The following is an 8187-nucleotide window of genomic DNA, read 5'->3' as shown; positions in this document are numbered from 1 at the left end:
GCAAACACAGCAGGTAGCCTGAGATCTAATTAGCTAGTTAGTCTTTGGTTGACTGAGTAAAGACCCCATCCGAAATAAATCTGAGATCTCAGTTCGTGACATTTTGCTGTGATAAAGAGGAAACGTTCGCGGCTGTGAACAGTAGGAGAGGGCATTGTCCTGATGAATTTCTGCCAAACAAAGCTGTTTCTGATACGACAGTGTCTGAGGAGGTATTCATAAAAAAACAAACAAACAGGCAGCGTAGAAGAATGACTGTAATCAAACAGATTTCATCAAAACTACTTGAACTTATTTACTGGGGTCGCTGTGCTTGTTTTCAAATCACTGGCCCACTAATCTGTCTCGAAGGCAAAACAACTCAGAGTGAGATGTCAAAACATTCAGACACACAGCGTGAGACGAATATTTAAAGGGGGAATACTTTTTTTTTACAGGCCCAAAAGCAAAAACTGTGGCTATAAATAACTGCGTGCGGCTGAAATGGTGCCTCATCAATACGCATGACTGAAAGATTTCTGATGAATTTCCTCACTGCACCATTTGCACGCAAAAGGTTGGAGAAGCCTGACCGAACACATAACGTGCAAACATGACGGCTGACCAAGCCTTAGAAAGTGAAACAAAATGCCCAGTGTTATCTTGTTCATTATATTGTTCCTAACAGGCCATTTCAGGTCCCAAAAAAGCCTCAGAGGGACGGTTCTAAACAAAGGAAGCACCAGAAAATAAATAAATTATATTCCTCCCCTCCATCATTATTTAGGTGCCTAAATTCATGGCTCAAAGAAACCCAACATTTCAATTTTATTTATATAGCACCAAATCACAACAAGAGCCACCTCAAGGCATTTTATATTAAAAGGTAAAGACACTACAATAATAGAAAAACACCAACAATCAAATAACCCCCTTTAAGCAAGCACTCAAAGGTGACAGTGGGTAGGGAAAACTCCCTTTTAACAGGAAGAAACCTCAGGAAAACCAGGCTCGGGGAGGGATGGCCATCTGCTACGATCTGTTGGGGAAGTCCCGAAAAGCCTAAGCCTATGTCAGCACAACAAAGGGAGGATTCAGGCTCACCTGATCCAGCCCTAACTATATGCTTTTAACCCTAATCTAAAAATTAGAGAGGGTGTCTGTCTCCTGAATCCAAACCAGGAGCTGGTTCCACAGAAACATGTGAGATGCTAAAGCACTGCTGCCCTTCAACAAGCTTTTGTTGATAGAAATACAGTTACTCAAATAACAGAACAAAGAGAACAAAAGAGACAGGAGCCCTAGCTAAAACAAAGAAGAGGAAGAAGAACAGGAATCAGCTGCATAATGGGATTTTGGGATTCAGGTTTTTCATCAAAACTAGTCCTGAAAAACTAAACCAATAGTAATCAAGACTCAGAAATGTACTACCAGGTTCGACTCAGCCTATGGTTAATGAACAAAGCTATAGCAGCAATGAAGAAATAAAGCAGCTGCCATGCTTCGGCTTCTCTGGGTTTAAATTTTTGCAGCAAACCTTCAGCAAATAATCAGCTTTGAGCATAAACCAGAGGAGAGAGGATGATGAGGATGATAACAAAAAGCATAAAAAGACAATGAGCACCCCCAATCACCATCACCATCATCATCACTTGTAGAAATGAGACTCCAAAGTCACATCGGTGCTTATTTACGCAAAATAGTTTTTATTTACTCTAAAAAAGGTGTGGTGTAGATCACAAATATATTAAGAAAAATGACACAACACATACTGAAAGCGTCATTTTAACAGTATTTTGTGGTGTAGGACAACAGCCTGTGTTACATCAGCATATTTGTTGTTTTGTCGTTTCTTTGAATCATCGTAGTAGAAAAATGAGAAAGAGGTTATTTCTACATACAAGGCATCATCTACCTTATCATTGTGCTTCTATCTTTGAAAGAAAAGGTTTTAGGTTATAATTCATAAGAGGAAGTGCTTTTATACAAGAATAGGTAAACTAGCTTGTGGCTATAGTAGGCTACAGTAGTTCATAGTAGAATCTAAGTGTTCGGCGATGCACTCTGGTGCTGAAATATTGACCAAATGTCTCCTCTTCGTTCTCAACAAAAGTCTGAATCACATCGAGAACTGCCACATTAAATTCACAACAGCCAGTGATGATGAAAAGAAAAACAACCTGAAATCAGGAAGAGCCTTTGAGTCTTCAAATGGAGTTTTGTGTTTTCATGTAAAGCCCTCGAGCAAAACTGATCTTCTGATTGGATAAAAAAAAAAAATACTGAGAAGAGAGCACAATAATTGTGACCAACTTATAGGAAGAAACTCTGGCTGTGTTCAAGGACTAGTGAGGATCAAAGAGAAGCCGGTTCAGCAGCACAGCTATTGTTTCACATCTTAAACAATTCCAATATGCTACCAAGGCAGAAGAGTGGCCACAGTTTTAACTGTTCAGGGTTTGCGTTTCGTCCATGTTTCAGCACCAGAGGTCTACAGCAGTACCTTCTACTCTCTACGATATTTTAGAATAATAATACGAGGCAGGCAGTGCATAAACCATGTACAAAAAGAGCCATCCTGACCCAACCCAGAGCTCTCTGTCTAAAGGAGTAGAACCACCTGTGTGAACCCCTGGAAGCCTCTAATTTGGTCTTTCTGACCGGCTGTCACAGCAACATCACAGATTTAGCACTCAGCACACATAAAACCGAATAAAAATAATAATACACACACACATAAACACTAATATCAACATACAGTCAGCAAATAAACAGTCAATAAATTCCTTCTGTCTGCATTTTAGGGTTAGGGTATGTCTAATACATGTGTATAATGTATAATATATGTATAATAACATAGATTTATATTTATCTCAGGCTGGATTTCTATATCGTGATACAGTAATATATTTTCATGATAGTATTATATTGGGAGTGTTTTTATGACTACCACATCTAACAAGAAAACAAAAAAATGAAAAAGTGATTATGGCACAGCATATTTTCTAAATGCTGCAAACTCAAATATAAAGCAATTGTTTTTCTTTTTACTATCAGTAAATTTATCAGTCAAGTAAAACTGCCAGAGCCAGAGCTATTCGTGGCATGGACTTCCAGATTGACTTTAATACGAACACAGAGTCCACTGTAAAACAAGAAAAAAAATCCACTATACTGGTCATTTACGTTTTGTTTTTTTTGTTTTTTTTTATCTGCCAGTTTCCTGCCATATTTTTTGGTCTGATTTTGTGCTGCGTGAGCACTGATGTGTGTCTATTTGAAGTCTTATTCTAATGTCTGACATGATAATTGGCAGTTTCTGTGGAAAGCTATTTGGTTGTGAAAGCTGCAGAAATCTTCACTTTTTAATGAAACACAGAGCAGGACAATGTTAGTCTGTCAAGAGGCTTATCCGTTACCTCCTGTCCCTCGTGAAACCACTCAAAGCTCTTTCTTTCATAGGCAAAAAAAGAGAAAGCTTTTTGTCCTCTTAGCAAATCATTTGAAAGATCATATCTATAGACGTAATCTGCTGTTTTGTGCCTGAGCTATCTGCCTTCAAACGCAACATCGGTCAAAAAAGAATTGTTGCCATAAATTTTACTTATTGCAATAAAATGGAAATAGAGCCATATTCATCATTTGTCTCTCTCTTTTCGCTCTCTCAAGAATGTTTTCCTGCGTGAGTTTAAGCGAGCGTATCCACGATTAACTGGAATTTTGACTAAACAATCCTCCGAGGTTCTCTCAGTCATTACGCTTAAATGTGACAGAGCGTTAATGCTCAGAGATTTTAACATTTATGGGGAAAAAACAAAAGAAACTGGAGCCACAGAGTGTGAGAGGAACAGAGATATGACACTAATGAAGATGTATGCTGCCAATACAGATCACTGGGTGTGTGTGTGTGTGTGTGTGTGTGTGTGTGTGTGTGTGTGTGTGTGTGTGTGTGTGTGTGTGTACTCCGGGAGAACGGACTTCATTGGGCTCTAAAGTGCCTACGAAATAGCTTGATAAATGCGAGTAGGAAAAAAATTACATTTGTCAGTCACAATTTATTCAGCTGGTAAAGCCTCCATTGCTCTATCACCCGTGTCATGTCTGTGCATCTATGTGTCATTACAACATCCTGCTGATTCATAAATTATCGCCGGATTACTGTTTTCTTTATCACCTTGCTGAGCTACTGTTGCTTCAAAATGCGGTTAAAAGAGACATACCAGTTATTGCAATCTATACACAGTTTCCACACAGTTCTTCTCCTTACTTTTTTGGTCCAAACCTTGCTGCTTGTCACTAAAATCTGGGAACAAGAAAGCTCTTGCGACTCCTGACCTTTGTGTGAAGAACAGCCTGCAGGCAGCCTTGACTCTTTGTGTCTCTGCAGCAAAGTCAAAATGAACAGAATTATTGTCAAACACACAGACCCACATTTGAAAGAAAATAAAGTCACTTAAAGTCAGGCGTTAATAAAAGTTTAAGGCACGACAAGTCTGGATTTGGTGACACTTCGATTCATATTTCCTGTAAGTTGAGCCTTAAACCAAGTCGGCTTGTCCAGAAAATCGGGAAGTGCTGAAAACCAAGTTTACAGTGAAGTGACCTCAATCAGAATTGATGCGACGTTACATAGCCAGAAAATGTGCAGACAGGAGGAGGTTCGGATGGATTGATGGGTCACAAGACATCCGACTTAGTTGAGACAGGACACCACTGATGGTTTCTTCCAGGGATGGCTTCTGCAGCTTTTTCATGACTGATACACACCAAACCCTGAAGCCAAGTGAGAAAAAGCTTAATCTAGAAAATAAATGTCATTTTAAAACCATTTTCTCTATTTATGAACATCATAACACAGCAGTTTTTTTCTCGCATTTCTTCTTGCATATTTTCTGGCTTTGCTTCTTTCTCTCTCTTTTTTTGCCTTTTTAATTAAAATGACAGTGTATTTATTAGAGTAGTGCGCATAAAAGAGAAATGATCAGCAGCACAAATATCCGTTTTCCAATAATCTGTTTTTTCTCTGCTCAGAGCAATTTTACATGGGTTTAAAAGACAGAGTGGTGCACTATGCAGCAGTGTAAAGAGGAAATGTAGGTCTGTAGTGCTGCAATGTTTCTTAAAAAAGAGAAAAGCTGATGGGGCAGAACAGGCAGTATACTTCGATCCATATTCATATTTCCATTTGTTTTTACAGAGACCTCTCTACAACTGCTGATGCACTTTGAAGGATCAGTCATTTTCTCATTTTTAGGAGGGAGCACCCACCAGTCTTTTTTGCATAAATATGTAGTTAAAGGGTTTTCCCGTGGCTGTGTGAGTCTGTGAGTGAGGAATATGTTTCTACTGTGCATCACATGCCTGCTCCATATCAGAAACTACATGTTGCACCTCTCTGCAGCCCTTGCTTGCCTTGCAGTGGCACTGCAAAAGTCTTTCTCTGTTTCTCTTAATTGCCACTTGTCCACACGGGATGAGGTATGGATTAAGTAATGACTTCTTGCCTTTGTGCTCTATGGGCAGTCATTTTTAGCAGAGATTATTCACATGCATTACCAGTAAAAAACAACCCAGACATGCAACAGTTGATTTCTCCTCCAGAAAGTCTCTATGAATGAAGATCAGTACATCTGGACTGTGTGTGTGAGCTGTTTGGAAGATAGCATAGGAAATTTTCTGCTCTATGCAATAAAAGCCAATAAATACAGATTTGTATCCAGCGGCTGATTGTTACACGAGTCGGCAGCAGTGGAAGAGCCAGTGGATGCACAGCTGTATTTATGTCTCTGATTGCGTAGGGCAGCACATTTGCTACACAGTTTCCCACTGTTTAACAGGCTCTTACCGCATGTGAGGGTGGAATGTGTTGTTAATTTGTTGTATTGTCTTTGAAATATCTCATCGTTGAAAGGGCTGACCCATGCAGTCACCTGTGGACCTTAGAACCATGATTATCCTGATAACTGTCTGTTTGTGAGCATGCGCTTAATTGCAAGAGGAGACGGCTGTGCTGGAGTAATGCTGTGGTTATGCCTGATATATCGGTCATTGCTCACATTAACTGTAGCATCAACACAGCCCTGCAGTCCAAAACAGTAGGTGCTGGAGTAAATGGACTTCCACTCAGGAAAGGCTTTTCTTTACCAACTGTTTCACTCTGTCACTCTCTGCTCCATCTCAGAATTTCTATACTCACATAAACCCTGTGAATTGATCCAAATAGTAGTATAGTATAGATAGTAGACAGTATATACAGTGGGTAAAATAATTATCCCTAATTTTCTAAGTAATTATATTTCTAAAAGTGCATTTGACATTAAATTCTTACCTGATATTGATAACAACCCATCAAATCATCAAGTACAAAGACATGGGGGTTTTGGGATGACATGCAGTTCCTTTTGACCTCCAAATGTAGAGTGTATTATGGCATCCAAAGAGTTCAGTTTTGGTTTCATCTGACCAGACCGTATGCTCCCAGTATTTCACAGGCTTGCCTAAATATTGTTTAGTAAACTGAGCATGAGCATGGTTTTTCATGAGCAATGGAGTCTTGGTGAGTGTGCATACATGCCATGGCGGCTGAGTGCATAATTGTTTTCTTTGAAACTTCACATTCCCACACAATCCAGTCTCACAGATCTCTCTATTTTACACAGTCTAAAGTAGATTATTTTCACAATAAAGGTTCCAAATATGTTGGATGCTCATGTTTGTTGTTGTTTCTATTGTCATGAATCAGCATCATGAGTCTGTCAAGCTCCTTTTATATGTTATCATTTTGTCATGATCTGGGGTGTCGGTGATGTGGCTGTGCTGTTGTTTCCCCGTCTGAAGCTTTGGTTCCTCGCCCGGTCCATGCCCGCCTCTCTCCACCTGCAGCTCACCAGCAATCAGAACAGCAATCTTACCGGTGCAGACCTTCACTCTCTGCCAGATTATCAGCTAAACCATAACGGTAAATCAGCCTCTATGCGTAGCTAGTTCAAGTATTTGCTTGTGTGCAATCTCATCCTCTCATTTCTCCAGTTACCTGCATCTCCGGTTCATTCTCCACTTGCCTCCGAACCAGCCTGAATGGCGCTCAGACTTAATCTTCCTCCCTCTCTGCACATTCACCCCACTTTCCTTGTCTCCAGTGCTGGAGGCTGGAGTGCACAAACCAGTGCACTCCAGCCTGTTGTCCAAACCTCTGGTTTATTCTCCACTTACCTCCCTACCTACCTGGATTCCCTCTGTCACCAGTCCTTCACTTTATCCACAACTACAGCCAATTAGCCACCTCACACACATACAACTCACCTCATCTATGGTCCCTTTCATCTGGTCTTAAGGACCGGCGCTGAGGTGAACAGATTCATTTAGAAATGGTTGCTTCAGATTCTGGTGCACCCAGAAACGAAATTACTATTAATTGCGGAGGTGGACACATCCAATTCCTGCGTAGGGGCTGTTCTCTCTCAGTGTTGAGGGGCCCAACATAAGTTCCAGTCCTGTGCCTTTTTCTCCTGGCAGCTGTAGCCCACATAGCGTAACCTAACTGTACCACATTAGGACCCAAAGTATGTCTAAGCTCTGTAGACTAACCTCAGATGGCGAGGCTGATCAGCTCAGCTGCCTGGGTTCAAATACACCCGCAACTCCTTAGCATCCTTTGCTACTCGTCTGTCACCATCCCAAATTAAACCGGAGCACTCCAGCCCATTGTCTGCACCACTGGTTCATTCTCCACTTACTTCCAAACCTGGATTCCCTCTGTCACCAGTCCTTCGCTCCTGTTTCCTCCTAGGCTGCATCTTCTTTCTACCCACCGCTGCACCACCTGTGGTAATCATAAAACTCACCTGTAGCCATCAGTACTGGAAATAATACCTCCCTCTTCCTGTTGCAGTGGATCCTGTCCCTGTGAAGTTTCCACAATGTCCTGCTCTTCCATCGAATAATTAAATTAATTAAATTATTTTAATTAAATCAGTTTAAGTTTAAGTTCCTAGTGTACTGAGTCTGCTTTTGGGTCCATCCTTCCACTGGCCTCTCGCTCACTTATGACACATGTACATGTTATAAACCTTCTTATAATTTTTCTGGTTACTTGCTGTTTAGTTTATGTTTTTTTTCACAGTTCTGACTCTCTGAATATAATTGTTTGGTTTAAAATTGTCCTCTCTTGCAGTAATAACCGCATGTTGCAAAGCTAAATATTTGGAA

Source organism: Perissodus microlepis, chromosome 22 (genome assembly GCF_051167445.1).
Source record: "Perissodus microlepis isolate ML-2025 ecotype Zambia chromosome 22, ASM5116744v1, whole genome shotgun sequence".
Classification (NCBI taxonomy): domain Eukaryota; kingdom Metazoa; phylum Chordata; class Actinopteri; order Cichliformes; family Cichlidae; genus Perissodus; species Perissodus microlepis.
This window is presented reverse-complemented; position numbering follows the sequence as displayed.